This window comes from Microtus pennsylvanicus, chromosome 1, assembly GCF_037038515.1.
Source record: "Microtus pennsylvanicus isolate mMicPen1 chromosome 1, mMicPen1.hap1, whole genome shotgun sequence".
In the NCBI taxonomy this organism is placed as follows: domain Eukaryota; kingdom Metazoa; phylum Chordata; class Mammalia; order Rodentia; family Cricetidae; genus Microtus; species Microtus pennsylvanicus.
This window is the reverse complement of record NC_134579.1, coordinates 111,139,780-111,157,489: the sequence shown is the minus strand read 5'-3', so window position 1 is coordinate 111,157,489 and position 17,710 is coordinate 111,139,780.

The window sequence follows — 17,710 nt, the reverse complement described above, 5'->3', positions numbered from 1 at the left end:
TAGGTGCTGGGAATGGAACCCAGCTCCCCTGCAAGAGCAGCCAGTACTCTAGTCCTTGAGCTATTCCTCCAGCCCCATCCACCTCATTTACTGAGACAGTGTCTCTCACTGAAGCTTCAGGCTGACTGGCCAGTGAGCTCCCTGCATCTGCCTGTCTCTGTCTTTTCATGAAGTTGGGCTCACAGGCATGAGCTACCATACCTGCTTGGGACTAGGACTCCTTTTGTGTATTGATTGCAGTATGCACCATCTTACCACTTATTTGCCAAATCCCGTAGAGCTTTCTCCCCCAAAGAAACCAGATCCACTGAACACAAACGTAAAACCCCACATCGGCCTTGATGCTATGAACCCCCGTCTTCTTCACTGCTTCCTTCTTATTCTCGTTTTTGCTTTTCTCCCAGCACAAGCAGAGCCATCTCCACCCGCTCACCCCACATCTTATTGCTCTGACTCAGAAGACAACAGATGACTGCATCTGCCACAGAAGAGCAAAGCTGGAACTCTTCACACACATGGTAGTGGGCTTTGTATGGCAATCCCAAAATACAAAAATTGCTGAAATTGATATTCTAACTAGCTTCCCATATTCAACTGATGAGTCAGATTTTATCCTTTGGTCAAAAATCAACAGTGATTGTGTAGAGTACTTAATAACCACCCTGTCTACACTGTCAGTGTAACTGTTTGATGGACAGTCAGACTTTCCTTTGATTCCCATGGCTCTGAGACATATTCCTGAATGTCTCAGAGACATTCCCTACTTTAAGTGGGTATCCCTTCTATGACAACTAGAATGTCAATCAAGGCTGCTCAGAGCAGTCTCCAGTGCTCAGTGGGAGAGGCTGATTGCAGACCGAGATAATTGCATCAACAGCCACATCTAATTCTAAACTAGCAGTGCAGTAATATTCAGAGTGATTATCTGAGCAAAGCCTTTGTTTGCTCTAGCGAGCAGCTCACAGAGTCAGCTAGAGGAAGATATCCATGGGTTTGGGTTTCCCCCGGCTTGCAGGTCACCCTCAGCACTGTGTCTCTAGGAATGTGGTCTCCCCCAGCCTTCCTCTGTTCTTACCTAAAATATCAAGATTGTGTTCATCTCAGATAATTTCATATAAATTTTGACTTTTTAAAAACAGACTATCACAGACCTTTGAACTTGTTGGCTCAGTTTCTTCACAGGAATCTGGCTCCTCAGAAGGAGTGGGCAGACAGTGCCAGTCACTCCAGAGATTTCTTTCACTGAAGTGACCAATATGGAGGTTTAGGACTCTCCACACAATGGTGGCCGATCTCTGTCAGTGGCAGAGCTCTCTCGAAGTGTGTCCCACTCCGCCATTGAGAGAAGGCAGGGCAAAAACTCCAGGTAGGAATCTGGAGGCAGGAACTGAAGTATAGACCATAGAGGAACACTACTTGCTGATCCACTCCCCGAGCCTTGCTCAGCTTGCTTTCCCATCCAACCCAGCCTCGCCTGTTAAGGGATGATCCTGCCCACAGTGATTCAGGTCCCCCCACATAAATCATTAGTCAAGAAAATGGCCCAGGCACAGGCCACTGGCCAATTTGTTGGAGGCAATTCATCAGTTGAGGTTTCCTCTTCCCACCTATGTCAAGCTGATGACTTAGGTTGACAGCTCCTCTTCTGGAAATTAATTATGAATGATCAGTGATCAGGATCTAAACTGACCAAAATATTGGCTGTTTTATAACTACGAGACAGCAGCTTAGACCTTCAGAAGAAAACCATCATGGAAGAGAGGAACAAGATAGAAATTGGCTTTTGTCACGGCCTTCTCCTCCTACTCAGCCCTGTCCTTCTGTGTACTGAGCTCAGCGAGGGGAGGGGCAGGGTCTGCCGAGGATGGCAGGTTCAGGTTTTGTCTTTCTTGGAAGCTCCTCATACATCTCCTCTCCTTGGATGTTCTCGAGGCTCTTAGTGAGGACCAGGTTACAGTTAGCATTGACCTAGGGACAATGAAACCAGGAAGGTGCCACATATAGGCCTGCCTTGAGCTAACTCAGTGGTTCTGTAGTCAGGACAGAGGTCGTTTTGGGTCTGGAGCTTTCCCCACTGAGCATCATGGGACAAAGCCCTCACTTTCGTTTGTTTCTGGAGGGCTGCCCTGTCCTGAGTTTAAGGCCACATGTTATTCAGCATGTTACCTAGGAAACGGTGGATGGAGGAGGGACTATGGCTTATTTTCAGTATGTAAGTTAATTAAAACTTCATAGGCAACATGTTTTTAAGACAATCTGAGTCTTGACTCCCAGGCCATGGTCACTCCCATGTGTCTCCAGAATAAACGGTCTCTTCTTTCATTTGAGGTGAGAGCCGATTTTCCCATGGACCCCTGCCTACAGCTAGGAAGTCTAGTGTAGAACGGCCAGGCTCATCCACCAAGGAGAGCGGAGAAGAGGCTCTGAGACCTACGAAAGTTGTAATGCTGTGGTAGGTTCTGAGCCTCAGAGGCAACCCGCAGGTCAGCCCTCATGACCTCTCATCCCAGCTCACTGTTAGGTGCAACCACTCAGCATGATGTCACGAGCGGAAGGGAACAGGGGTACACACTTGTTCCCGTGGGCATCTTGGAGAGTTTGGGGGTGAGTTCTGAATAAATTCTAATTTCATTTGAAAAACAGGCACGTTTCCCCTTTTGTTCTTAAGCTGTCTATCACGCTAAATGAAACTCAGTTCTACTGCTGCTTGTCCACTATTGGAGGAGACACACACTCCTGAAACTCTGTGTGTTGGGGGCGGGGGGCATTTGTTATTTCCCATCTTGTTTGACATTGTTCATTGCTGTCAATCCTGTAGAAGCCTCAAATTAGGATCGCTTAATCTGCAAAAATGGCATCTTCTCAGTTTTTCATGGAGAAATTGTTTAATACTCTGGCTACACTTTATTTTTAAGGTTTAATTTTATTTTTATGTATGTGTATGTGTAGGGTGGATGGGTATACGCACATGAGTGCTGTACTCACAGAGGCCAGAGGAGGGCACTGGATTTCCTAGAGCTGCAGTTGCAGGCATACAATGGGAATTGAACTCAGGTCCTCTGTAAGAGCGCTGTGCACTCTTAACCTCTAAGCTGCCTCTCTAGCCCTGCTTATGGCAGTGAGGTACAGGCATGTGGTTTTCTGAGAGCGTGGGGTAGCTGTCCACTAAGGGCTTATTGTGACCACGGCCATCATGGGATAGAGTTGCTATGGTGACCCAAGAAAGACTCTGGTCCCAGAGATGGAGCAATGAAATGAATAAATACAGTCACAATGAGGTCTTTGGTGGTGATAATGTAACAATTAACATTCCTTTGAGAAGGAAGAGAAGTCACCAAATGCTCACCCGAACATCCATCCAGCATTCCCCCTGCTGTCCAGCTGTGTCTTAGTCTTGGGAGGGGGAACCTCCCAAGTGTCACTTCAATCATCTGACCTTTTAATGTAGTCTGATTCAATTTTTATTTTTGTTTGAGGATTTCATACATGCATATAATGAGTATCGATCAAATCCGTCCTTTATTTTTTCCCCTCTAACTTCTCCCCACTACCCCTTCCAACTTCATGTGCTCTTTTTTTTTTTTAACTGGCGGGACTTTATGAGCCTCTTCCTATGAATGCTGGGATTCTTGTTGCCTTGGTATTGGGCAGTGTCTAAGTGGTCACATCTGCCGTGCGTTCATATGTGTGAAGACTCTGTTGTGTCCGGCATAATCTGTTTGACCACAGTCACCTGTTCTTTCTGGCTCTTATAACTGTTCGCTGCCCTCTTCTGATTTGATCCCTGAACCTTGGGTGAAGGAGTGTGATGCACAATCCATTTTAGGGCAGAGCACCCAAGCACAGCCTCTTATTCTCTTCACATTGGCCAGGGGCATGGGTCTCTTTATGTTGCTGGACACTTGCTGCGAAATGCAGCTTCTCTCCAAGGGCTGAGAGATCTGTGTGCAGAAAGGTAAGTGCTCCAGCCCACCTCATTTCATGTTCCGGGGAGGATACCTGAGGGTGGAATTTTGCAGGTGCCTATTTTAAGGCCCTGGGGAACAGGCAGACACCAACAGAGGGACACAGAGACCCCGGCTGGAAATCTCTGCTGTCCCCTGTAGGTTTCTCTTTCAGTGAGGGGTTGAAAAGTTTCCTAATAGCATAGGTGGTTGGATTCTCCTAACGGGAGTGATACAAAGCAAGGCTGCACTGAACACAGGGGTGTTCCTGGTTGGAATTTGATTCCCATCTACAGGTTTTGGGCATGAGGCCAAGTCCTTCTGGGTTCAGAATGGATATTAGCCAATGTTAGGGCCGTAAAGCTTTCATGCCCTCAGAGTGAAATTGTTTTCCTTGTTAGAACAGAGAGGACAGAAAAAAGAAGTGAAAAGGAAATTGGATTCTTCAGTCTGTGTTCTAAAGCCTGTTGGGTTCACCTTTGACCCATGCATAACCCCCTGGAGCACCTTCACATTTTTAACATTGATATAACATGACCTAGAGAATAGATTTGACATAAAAAATAACGCTAGGACATGGGAACTCTTTATCAAAGCCAAAAGGATTTAGCAGATTTTGAAGTAAACAACCTAAGAATGGTAAAAATGAAATTTAACAAAGAAAATTATACTTACACATAGACACACACAAACACAGATGCATGCTCACAATGCACACATACTCTTGCATATGTACATACAAAGGCACAGAAATATATATGCAGACACACATGCATATGCACACATATAAAAATGCTCACAAACATACAGAATTATACATATATGTACATACCCTCACATGTCCTTAGGGACATGACCACATGACTGCATGCATACAAATGTAGATAAACATACACACAGACATATTCAGGAGTGCATACACATGCTAACAGATATACTCATATGGATGCACATAAACATGCATGCACATGTGCAGAAATGTGCACACACATGAATGGACATTACACACATACCAGGACATGCATGCTCTCTTTGTGTACAACCAGATAATTTTTAACAGATAGTGCCATAATTGGTGGCAAATGGTAAAACAGAGTTTTAATTATGAAAATTATACTCATACACTTATAGACATACATGATTTCAAACGCAGATGCATGATCACATATGCATACATGCATATGCTCATATCCACATGTGTATATGCTAACACACATGCAAAAAAAACCTGTTCACATGCTCACAAAACACACAGACAAATTACACAAACATGTTTGGAAACAAAAAATATGAATACACATATACAGGAATGTACAAACATGTACACACAAACATCAGGCCAATAAATCAGTATACCCCCTGCCATGACTTAAAGTAGCTCAGCTTGTTTTCTGAGAGAAGTGTAATTGTGACAAGAGCCAGCAGCCAGCGGTGAGAGAGCCAGTGGGAAAGGCCGGTGTGACATTTGAAAATGAGGAAATAATAAATGTCTGCTAATGAGAAAGTCCATTGGACTGGGGATTTGGCGATGGGTTCTCTTCACAGGGAAGGAGATGAGAGGAGGAACAAGTTCACACAGTCACTCGGGCCTTGGTCCTCTTCTTCTGGAGCAGTTACCCCTGCACTCGGCCTATGGGTCCTCCCTCTGAGTTCCAGGGCTCAGGGAAACCTGTGTCATTCCCACACTTCCCCTCCTACCTTCCTAAATAGGGGCTCGTTTTTGGCCCCTTATGTAACACCATATTTTTGGTTATTTTTCTTGATAACTCAATATTTGTTATTCTGCAACCGGAACAGAACTTTTACTTAATTAAATTATCTTCCAACATGCCCATTTAATTTAAATGTGTATTTTTAAGGAAATGGCCACTATACTATAAATGGAAAGTCCCTTCCATTTACTGTAAGTATTTAAGCACACATCATAACCAGTACCAGCAAGCTGCTGTGCTTAGATTCTTCTTGTCTCTCTTAGTTTCTCTTTTTTTCCATTCTTCTTCTTGTTATTATTATTTTGAGACATTCTTCTTCTTCTTATTATTATTATTATTTTGAGACAAATTTCACCATGTATCCGTGGATGGATTGGAATTAACTATGTAGCCCTGGCTGTCCTAGAACTCACTACGTAAACCAGGTTAGCCTTGAACTCACAGAGATCTGCCTGCCTCTGCCTACTGAGTGCTAGGATTAAAGACATGCTTGGCCTTTTAGAGACAGTCTCACACTGTAGCCTGGGCTAGCTTCAAATCACATCAATCCTCCTACATCAGCCTGGAATTAGTCATACCTCCTAATATTTATTTTTAAATTTAAAATTTATTTTCTAATTGACTAATAATCATTGTGTATACACCCATGGGCCACAGTGTAATAGTTTGGCATACATTGTATAACACATTTTAAATTTATTTTAGTTTTATTTGTGTGTGTGTGTGTGTGTGTACATACACATGAATGCAGATATTGGCAGATACCACAAGATGGCATCAGATCCCTTGGAACTGTGTCTTTCCAGGTGATTGTGAGCTCCCTGATGTAGGTGCTGGGAATGGAACTCTAGTACTCTGCAAGAGCAGTAAGTACTCTTAGCCACCAAGTCACCTCTCCAGCCCCCACCCCATGCTACATGTTATGGTGATGATCTCAGAACCCTCTTACACATTCATCACTTGTTTGTGGTGAGAGCATTCATGGTCTTCTATGTGTTTCTATTAGTGTGCTGTGTACGCGCGAGCCGTAGCCACCATATGTATAGGAGGATGCTCCAGTTCACTCCGGCCACCACTGTATCACTAAGCAAGGCTTCCCTGCTGTCTCCCCACCCCCACAGGCTCCTTTGATAGCAGCCATTCTACTCTACTCCAAAGCCTCAGTTGTGCAAATTCCCTATGCTATTAAATTAAATCACTTAGGGTACCCCCATCTGCACCTGGCTTCTTTCAAGCGACACCCGTACTCCATTAACGTCACAGATGCCAGGCTTTCACCTCTTCTGTTTTCACTGCTGACTAGTGTCCCATTGTGCATTGTTCTTCGCTCTCTTTCCATTCATCCGTTGATGAGTGGGTTGATTCCACCTCTCTGCTGTTGTGAATAGCATTGCAATCAGCATGATGGGAGTGTGGGTGATTTTTAAATAAGATTTTGGTAATTCTTTGAGAATTTCATACAATGTCTTTTGGTCATATTTGTCTCCCTTCCTTAATTCCTCCCAGATCCACCTCCACTTCCCTCCCCACACAGCTTCAAGTTTTCTCCACCCACCTCTCCTACAACTTCCTTTCCTTCTCCCTCTTCCTTCAATCTGTGGGGTCCAGTTTGTGTTTCCTAACTACTCTTGTAGGTGGGGCCTGCATTGGAGGTCACTTGACCTATAGGGGCCACATCGTTAAAGAAAACTGACTCTCCTCCAGAAACGTTCCTGTTTCCTTCATGTCCCCTGTGACATCTCTGCCTTCTTCTTCCGAGCATCTTTGGTGCTTGGAAATCTTGCGTAGCTATTGATTGTTCAGTTTTTTTTTTAAAATTAAACCAATCAGAGTGGCACGACTTCACAGTGTACAAAAGGATTATTCTACAACAGAATCCTGCCTCCTCTTAGAGGGAAGGCTAGGCAGTGTCTGATGGGTTTCATAGATGCAGAAACAGCAAGAAGAGTTAGAAAATCTCAACAAGTCATCCTGAAGAGATTGCTCAGTGGTTAAGAGCTCTTGCTGCTCTTGCAGAAGATGCAGGTTCTGCTCCCTGAACCCATATTAGGTAGCTAACCATCACATATAACTACAACTCCAGAGGATCTGATGGCTTCTGACCTCCAAGGATGCATACTCACATGTGACAAACACTTATAGGGGCACATAAATAAAATATATAAAGTAAATATAAAAAATATCCAACATGAGATGGAAAAGTAATAGCTTCCTTGCTGGTCGGAGGCATTACTTATGTCATTTTAATGCCCTTTATAGGGATTGAGGAAATCCCCAAGTGAATGAAGTCCTGAGTGAATCTATATTATTGATATGAGCGCAGCCACTTGAGGACTCTAAGGCCTTGGGCATCTAGGGAACTGACAAAGCTGTTTCGCCATGTGGTCAGACTCAAGAAAGAGGGCAATGGTTTTCTCAGGAGTCCAAGTGCAAGCAAGTGGCCAGTGTGTGCAAAGACTAGCAACTGTAACTTCCTCCTCTGGGATGTGCACAGATTGTGACCACCCCTCACAGAGACCTTCTACAGAAACTAGTTAGCCCCCTTTTCTGTACCATCCCTGATAAATAAAACAAGGTTCCATGCTACCGGCCATAGAAGGTGCACTCCACCAGGGGGCATACCCAGGCTTGATGCCAGCTTCCTGCACGCTTCTTTACCCCTCTTTCATCCTAGTCAGAGTTCCAGGACCCCTGCTATATGGGCTGAGATATCCATGAAGTCTGGTTTTCCATATGACACTAAGATTTCTGTTTCTCTTATTTGATCTATGGCATCACTGGATGCATCCAGAAATAGACAGTATCAATCCCAAAGAGCATGCCATGACTGGTCAAGAGGATTTGTGTGATTTCGTTCCTTAGGGTCAGTGATCTGTCTGGGATGGAACATGGATCTTAGTTTTGGCCTCTAAGAGACATCAAGGAATTCTCTGGAAATTGTTAGACTTCTCTTACATAATTAAAAAGAAATACAAGGTAAGAAGATTTGTCTTTGTTCTGTGTTATCCTATCCTGTGATGAGCTGGTGGCTGGATTTGTGGCAGTCATCATATGACCATAAGGTGCTGCGGTTGGAGGACCTGATGGGTGAAGACTGCTGGGGTCTTTGCTGATATTTATGATCTACTAAGGAAAACACCTCCAACATATTATTAAATAAATATCTGTCATTGCTGTGGTGAAAGGGCATCTTTATGGAACATTAGAGCATTCATTTCTTTCTAGAATGTTTAGTGATCATCTACTTATATAAGCCCCTTTCTGGTACTTGCATGTAATACTGTATAAACTAGGTGCAATCCTTCCTTTAATCTGCTGTGGTATTCTTACTGTATCACATCATCGTCTCTCTCTCTCTCTCTCTCTCTCTCTCTCTCTCTCTCTCTCTCTCTCTCTCTCTCTGTGTGTGTGTGTGTGTGTGCACATGCACATGTGAATGCACATTTGGAAGCCAGAGGTCAATGTTGGATGTCTTCCTCAGTTTCTCTCCACCTTGTTTTGCGAGACAGGTTCTCTCACTGAACTTAGAGCTTGCCAACCCATCTATCCTGGTTGCCTAGCAAGCCCCAGTCTTCCTGTCTCTGCCTTCCCAGCTTAGACTACTGACACACGTCATCACTATCATCACTCCAGGCTTTTTACATAGGTGTTGGAGACCCACATGCAGGCCCTTGTTTGTACTGTAAACACATTCGTCACCCACTGAACTGACTCCTAGTCCCTCCCATCACTTGTTAATGGCACGCAGAGGTTAAAGAAGAGAGTGATGTCTTAAAGACTCGCTGAGAAGAATCCTATTTAATTAAACACTTAATTCTATATGATCTGGAGGCCAGGCAAAGAAAGAAAAAGAAACAAATGAACACAGCCAGCGATTTCCCATCCCTGAATTTCCCGGCAGCCCTTTTGTCTGCCGTTCTTTCCTGTCCTTGAAAGTGGACTTCAGTGGTGTGTCTCTCTCAGTCCCCAGAATACCATCAGCTTGTCAAGAGATGTGGGACAGTTAATACCTGCTTGGTGTTTATCAGTTAAAGATGGAGGAGCTTGGAGACTGGTTGTCACATTCGGATTTCCCCAGTGTTTTAAGCATCAGTTTTTCATGATAACCGCCGATGTGAGCCCAGCAGAGCAGCTGCCGTGTAAGTACACTCATTATTCGCCAGGACAGGAGGCTGTGGCCTCCAAGTTTTGTGTCTAGAAAGGGTGAGGGGAGGGGTGTTGCCTCTCCACCCTTCCGTGACAGTGTCCAAAAAAGAGGCCAAGCAAGATAGAATGGGAAAATGACACCCAGGCATTTTCTGGGTTTATTTGGACAGTTTTACTGTTCCCTTAAGTGCTCACTGTGCCAAATACCTGTATTTATGTATAGATTGACCTGAGACCTCGAGGACTGGCAAGTTCTGCACCATTCAGCACTGTAAACAGCCATGGTGCCCAGCGAATTTCAGGTTCTTGTTGGCGTTTGCTCTGGTGCACTCGCAGTACAAAGCATCTGAGGAGAAACACCTTAGAGAAAAATCGTGTCTCCAATGAAAATGGCTGGGGCTGGGAGGCGCCTGTCATTCCATGATGGCTTGTAGGAGCAAGGCTGTGGTGTATGTGTGTGCACACGCTTGTACCTGTGTGTGTATGCATGTGTACCTGTGAATATGAATGTGCACACTGAAGTTAGAGGCCAACCTGTGGTGTCATTTCATTGGAACTCTCTGTCTTGTTTATTGAGACAGAGTCTTGTTTAGACCCTTGTGCTCATCAACTAGGCTAGATTGGCCAGCTGGGGAGTCCCAGGCCCCATCCTACTGGTTCCTGAGGTGCAGTGCTGAGATTACTAGCATGCACCACCATGCCTGACATTAAAAAAAATATTTTTAATTTTATTGTATATGTTCTGCCTGCATGGTCTGTATACCACGTGTATGTCTGACCCACACAGAGGTCAGAAGAGGGCTTCAGATTCTTTGAAACTGGAGTTAAAATGGTTGTGAGTGGCCACGTGAGTGCTCGGAATTGAACTTGGGTCCTCTGGAAGAGCAACAAGTGTTCTTAACCACTGAGTCAACTCTCCAGCACATGCCGGGCCTTTTACATGGGTCAAGCTCCAGGCCTGATGCTTGCCTTGCAAGCATTTTACTGATTGGGCTCAGCTTCAGCACTGCTTCTGTCTCTCTTCTCTTCTTATTTTTCTGGAGAGATCTACCAATACAGAGCAAGGAATAACTCCATACTCCTTCAACATGGGAAACACACAGAGGTTATGAGTCAGAGGCGTTTCCATATCAGAACAATAACTCCATGGGCTGAGCCAACTGTGTTCAACTCTGACAGCAAGACATAATGCATATGAGAAATAATCAAACCCTTCAGAGGTGGGGGCTCATGCGAGACTGAATTAAGAGGTTGAGTGGCTGGCTGGTGGACAAGATGTTTGAAATTCCTGGCCTAGTTTCTCTGTGGCTCTTGGTAAATGGAAATGGATTGATACACATGAGATCTCTCCAATGTCCCCCTGTTCATTTAAAACTGAAGTTAAAACTTCACTGACATGAGACAGAACATTCACCAGTCTCTGGATCTGCCCACATGCCTCCGGGCAAATTCTGCTGCAATTTGCTGAACATTAAAAGTACAACGGATAATGTCACTCTTCATATCCACAACAGCACTTAGCAGAAACATCTGGGAGGGAGCCATGACACATCTGTCTAACCAAATTTATTCAAATGTGATGGGCTCAGTGGGCCTATGGACATGGCCACATAGCACCATGGGTTGGAATTAACTCAAAATTGCAGCCCAGAGGGAGATTAAAGAGAAACTATACATCGAATATTGGCTCAAATAACATATCCTCTTCCCAGACGTCACAATGAGAGAAGATTGGAACATATAAATTAAGATAAAAAAAAAACAGGCCATTGGTCCACAGGAGCCTCAGAGCCTTACCCAGGGAGCCCTCCCATCAGCCAAATCAGTGATGCCCACAAGTCCACATCCTTTATATAGAGGGCACTTCTACTTTTCCTCCTCTTCCTCTTCCTCCACCACCCTCCTCCCCCCTCCTCTCCTCCTCCTCCTCCTCCTCCTCCTCCTCCTCCTCCTCCTCCTCCTCCTCCCCTTTTTGGTTTTCTGAGACAAGGTTTTCTGTGTAGCCCTGGCTGTCCTGGAACTCTTTCTGTAGACCAGGCTGACTGCGAACTCACAGAAACCTGCCTGCCTCTGCTTCCTTAGTGCTGGGATTAAAGGTCTGTGTTACCACCACCTGGTTTACTGAGCACTTCTTAATGAGCCTGTGGGTACTGTTAAGATCTTGATTTCTCAGACAGTAAGGCTTTTGAGAGAGAGAGAGAGAGAGAGAGAGAGAGAGAGAGAGAGAGAGAGAAAGAGAGAGCGAGAGAGAGTGAGAGAGCTTGTGAACATGTGTGAAAGACAGAAGATAACAAGCAGAAGGAGCTTGTTCTCTCCTTTCATGTAGGTTCCAGAGATCAGACTCAGGTGGTCAGGCTTGGTGACAAGTGTCTTTACCCACTGTACCACCTCTAGCTCTTTATATCAGCTAATCCAAAATATTGAAAAGTGAAATTAGGTATATTTATTTCCTGGGGAATATGATGTTTTTTGTGGTGCTTAAAATGATGACAAGACTCCAGCCTTCTCTCTGTAGCCCCCTCGGTCCCAGTTTAGCCCACCATATCTCACCATTCTGCTCCTCTGGGATACATACTTACCAGTGTGTGCTCAGGGGCATGAGGAGCACAGTCGGTGTTCTTCTCTATTGCTCTCAACCTTATTCCCTTGAGATGGGCATCTCATGTATCCTGGAACTGGATGAGAAGCCAACAACTGCCAGCAATCCTCCAGTCTTCAGCATCCCCTGTCACTACCACCATAGCACCAAGTCACGGGTATGTGTAATACGAAACCTGACGTTTTACATGGGAGCTAAAGATTTGAACTCAGACCTTCAGATATGCATAGCAAATATTCTTACCCACTGAGCCAATGCCCCAGCATAAGTTTCTTTTATCAGGTTATAACTTGTTAGGTGCTATTAGGACATTGTCAAACAGTCTGCAACTGTGGTTCTTCTCCAATCTACCTTATTCCCAGATACCTCTGTTTCCTCCTTGTGACCTCCCTTCTGAGTTTCTTGTCTTCTTCCACATCCCATGTTTTCTTTGGTCCACCTCTATCCTTCCCTGTCATCTAATATTGCCCTCTTTATTATGCCCATTTAACACCAATTTATATATATATATATATATATATATATATATATATATATATATATACAAACATCGATTATAGTCTAAGTTCCACATAAGACAGAGAACATACTTTTTTTTTTTCCTGCAAGCATTTACCAAATGACTGGTCACCTACATAGGCTGTATGTTGAAGGTCATGTTAGATTTCAAAGGCAAGAGAACAGACACTGTCTCCCTACAGGAAAAGAATTGGAAACATATCAGAATAACTTTAAGTGCCCAGCATCTGGTGTTTCTCAGTCTGCAAATCTCAAGGTCACAGCGGGAGACCATTGATTTGGAACAAGCTAGCACTTCTCTCAGCCCTAGGACAGAAGCCAGCAGCCCTGCGATCCTGTAGTCACAGAGGCTGATGCAGAGGGTCTGGACGTTGTTCCTTAGAGGTCTTCATGTGTGGCTTGACTCTCAGCCCTGTCTTCTGCCAGAGAGGTGGGATCGCAGCCAAACTGTGACTCAGCCTCACGGCACTCTCCCACAGTCAGCTGTCACTCCAATCTGTTCTGCATGGAATGGGATCCTTTCTGGTTAAAAGGCATTTAATGCAGTTTAGGGAAATGAGGGATGGGAGACTGTAAATGCATCTTCAGTGAGTGAGCATTTCATTCCAGATCTCTGGCACCAGAGGCACAAACTGGAGTTGATAAAAGGACATGAAAGTGTCCCAAATCTTGACTCTTAACCTGTGTGACTGAGATGCTGTCCCCACCCGATGCTTACTCCCTGCTTCCCTGATGCTCTCCTCTGACATCCCCAGGCTTGTTCGCTCAGGAGTCCCTACTTGTTGACTTCTTGGGATGGGGTTGCTCAGTCTGTTTCTCGGATTATTTGCTGGTATCCATATGATGTTTTCTGTCTCCTATCACGTGTCCCTCTACACTCTCACCCGGATATTTCCCATATCCATGTGACCTTTTCCGTCTGCTATCATGTGCCCTCTACACCGTCACCCGGATATTTCCCATGTGGGCTCTAGCTCTAAGGAAGGACTTTCCCACAGGAGTCTAACTTCTTCCCAGTGCTCTGACCCTTGGGCTCAGGTTCCTCTTCCCATCATCTTTAAGGTGCCAGGGCTGGAAGTTTCCAGTAGTTGTTATTTTCTGTGCTGCATAATCTTGCCTGGACTTTAGTTTTCTATATTGAGTTCCTCATATGAAATAAATTCCCCTCAATAAAAAAAAAATACATAGGGCCTCATGTAGCCCAAGCTGGTTTTGAGCTCAATATAAAACCAAGAATGATCTTGAATTCTTGTTGTCTACCTCCTGAGGCTGGGATCACAGGCCTTTGTCACCATATCAGATATATGTGGTGCTGGGACAATTGAAACTGGTCCTTTGTGCGTTCTGTGAAAGCTCTCTACTAGCAAAGACACATCGCCAGTCCCCAAATTCATTACCCAGGGCATCTATCGGCTTAAAGGAGACACTACAGACTGTGTGACTTACGTGACAGAAATTCCAGGGGCAGAGTATTTGTCATCTCAGGCCTTGATGATCTTATCCTCCTGTGGTGTAGGAGGGTCCCTTCTTACTGTAACTCTGGACATGGGCAGAGTGGAAGTTCTCTGCAGTTCCTGCTTAGTAATATGCACCCCACTTTGATAATGCATAGACCTCTTTTCTTCCCCAAGGCTCCACCTGCATATTTCTTCCTGCACTGATTATGATTTCCACATGTGGATTATGGAGGATACAACTCTGTACACAGTACCCACTACCTGGCACATATTGTTCATTTCAGAGAGGAAAACCATCTCACAGTTTCAGGAGAGGTGTGTGGGGTTCACTTATCAATCCATCAAGTAACAACTACTACTATTATTACTACTACACACACACACACTCTTGTGACCTCAAAGATTTACACAGACTTAGCCTTCACCTCATCATCTCCCCTCCTGGACACACTCATACCATCAACATACACAGCTCCCAAACGCTTCTGATGCCTTTGCTTGTCAACCTCAAATGACTGCGGATAGTAAAATGAATTTGTTTCTCATACATCTTCATAATTAAGTAATACCCAATGGTAAAAACTAGAGAAATATAGCTACCATAATAATGGAGGTCTGTTACAAATGATGATTCAATGAAAGAAAGTAGTCACAGTACATAAATGCTCCATGCTTCCATTTCAATAAATAGACATAAAAGAAAACTTTTAGGAATGGAGAGATGGCTCAGTGGTTAAGAGCACTTGCTGATCTTGTAGGGGACTCACTTTAGTTCCCACTACCTACATCCGGTGTTTCAAAACTAACAGCCTGAAAGTCCAGCTCCAGCGGATCCAACACTCTCTTGGCCTCCTTGGACACTGCACTCGTGTGTATAGGCCCATATGAAAATATCTAATCAAATACAAGAATGTCTTTAGAAATGGTTTAAGGGAAGTTTTCTGTCATTTCTAGAAAATGCAAAGTACTACCCATCAACTCCCCCCCCCCCAATTATGAACTCCCTCACATAATAGTAAATCCTGTAAGGATTTAGTTGTCCAGAATCCTATGCCTGGGACCGGCTTCCTCGTGGTTAAATGGATTGAAAGAGAGTCCTGCACAGATGTAAGTCCGGAGTTAAAACGGCACTTTCTCCTTGCAGTCACACAAGTCATTCAAAGAGAAATGGAAATGAAATTGGTTAATGAGTCGCTTTAAAGAGTCGTGAACTGTGAAAACAGGCTCACATTCTACTGCGGTGTGAGGCCAGTACTTTGTTGAATGAGGAGTCGGGACTCCCTGCGATTCGTTTCCAGTGACATGGAAATTCTCTGATAAACAAATTAATTTCTTGTCAGACAGTAAGGGAGACTTCTCAGGCGTCAAAGAATTAGTTCCAACTTCCAGACAGCCATCCTGTGTATTTCATGTAAAGCACACTATAGGAAAATAACCTTTAAAAATGGTTAGGTAAAACCACATAGCTTTGGGACTGGAGATAAGACCCAGCAGTTAAAAGCACTAGCTTCTCTTGCTGAGAACCTGAGTTCTATTCCCAACATACACCCACATGGCAGCTCACTGTAACTCCAGTCTCAGGGGATCTGACACCCCTACACATATAAATAAATAAACCTTTAAAATATGAAATCACATGGGCCTGGCTCACTGATCCCTAAAGAAAGAATACATTCGGGGCTCGTACAGCATTCTTTCTGAGGTGGATTACTGAAAGGTTGCCATTGTGGGTGCTCATTCTCTCATTGGCTCCTCCCAAGGTATACCACTTGCAATGCAATGACCGGGGCTGTGGGAAGCCTTGTGGCCAGTAACAGAGAGAAATCTCTAAGCAACAGTCAGTGAGGAAATGAGGTCTCTGGTCTAGTTCTAGGAGAACCTGATGAACCCATAAAACACATGAGTGGGTTAAAGACAGGTATGTCACAGTTGGTTATTCGGGTGAGATGGGATCTACAAACACAGTAGGGCTGACCTTGGGAGGAAGGCACCTGCATCTCACAACTGACTCACAAGAACAATCAGGACATAGAACATGTGTGTTACTTTAAACTGCTAAAACCTAAAAGGAAAGCATCAGAACAAAACAAAAGAATACTGCTGATCTACAGTGTTGGATGCTGCATTACTCACTGCCTGTAATGTTATTGCACCATTTTTTAATTTACTTAAATGTTTTCTTTAAGATGGCATCTCTCAATAAAAGAATCTTGCAAGGAACAGCTGTCCTGTAGTTTATCTGGCAATTTCAGTGACCACGAGGTCATCGTGCAATATAGCAGAGTCCTCAGAGGGTCCCCTGTTGTCTGTTTATGCACTTGCTCTCACTTGACAATTTATCACTGAGAAAAGTGTGCTTTCAAATTACTTGTGTTTCTTATAAAATACAAAGTCAATACAGATGGTTGGAATCTCATTCTTTCCCTGTTATTGCCCAATTTATCTATTGCTTTTCTTATTTATCTTTCCTCTTCGTTGAATCCTGAGGGTAATCTTGGGATATTTTGGAAAATTGCAGTCTAGGACATTTTTTAAATGGCAATTTTCTACATTTCACCTGATAAAATAGCAGTGATCCTGGTAACTGCATTTTACTATGTACTGGTGAATTTAGAGCTCTCTTTTGAGAATGTTCTTTCATACATTATATTGGGAGTTACTAATGAGGTGAAATATTAAATTATTTTCAGGTAAGGTATTGGAAGTAAGAAAGAGGTAATAACATTTAAAATTGAAATACAACAAATATGTATACATCCATTCATATATAAATAGTCATTTATCTTAATTCTTGTTTTTCCCTTTTATGTGAGAAATATGTCCACCTCACATATTAAATAACCAGCAAGCAATGAGATCAATCTACCCTTTATACAATGCGGCATTCCATCAACCTTGCTTCCATCATGATCAATAGCTCAGGGGAGAGTTATTGGGTGGGGAAGATGAAGAGGGATGGATGATAGTTCATGAATAGAGATGACAATGGGAAGGGGTTCCCCAGAAATAACTAACCAAGATCCATGGCTTCGTGTGGCCCAGCAGTAGGTCTGCTCTTAGGACCATCCCTCAATGCCTATCACTCCCTGTGGGTTGGGATGCAGGGAGTCCTGAGTTTGGCCATTGGACTATCCTGAATATCATACAACATCATCCTGGTTCAGCATCTCCTTGTTATTCATTATTGATGCCAATGAGCTTCCTAGATGCGTCCAATATCAGTAAATGTGAGAAATGCACAAAGTTGTGATGCTGTTGGAAACATTGCTCAAATTTGCTGATGCTGGATGTTTCCCTTCTGACCTCTCCTCCAAGGATGGTTTTGCTCCTTTT